The following is a 438-nucleotide window of genomic DNA, read 5'->3' as shown; positions in this document are numbered from 1 at the left end:
CTCCTCCTCCTCCACCTCCTCCTCCTTCCTCTCCTTCTTCTTCTTCTTCTTCTTCTTCTTCTTCTTCTTCTTCTTCGAAGGGTATGGAAACTATACTAAACTGAGAACACTTCCTCCTGATCATTCATCCATCACCAAGGTTTATCTCTTGGTTGGGAGGTAAATAGTGGATATTGATCTAATCAATGACAGTCATTCATCTGCTCTCTCTCTGGCAACTGCTTCAACAGACAACAATGGCTATATATTATCTTTCATCTATCAGAAATCACAGAATTCCAAGAAGGGAACAAGACTTCAGAGTGTAATTCTGCTCAAATGTTCAAAATATCCCCCTTCCCTCTTCACAAACTCCATGCCTGTGAGAGGAAGAGTCCTTAAGTGGCACGCAGTAGCTCCTGCATGCAGATTTCCACCTCCGTCCTTTCTCAGAGACAC

Source organism: Myotis brandtii, unplaced genomic scaffold, assembly GCF_000412655.1.
Source record: "Myotis brandtii unplaced genomic scaffold, ASM41265v1 scaffold536, whole genome shotgun sequence".
Taxonomy (NCBI): domain Eukaryota; kingdom Metazoa; phylum Chordata; class Mammalia; order Chiroptera; family Vespertilionidae; genus Myotis; species Myotis brandtii.
The sequence above is the reverse complement of the archived record's forward strand: the minus strand, read 5'-3'. Positions refer to the sequence as shown.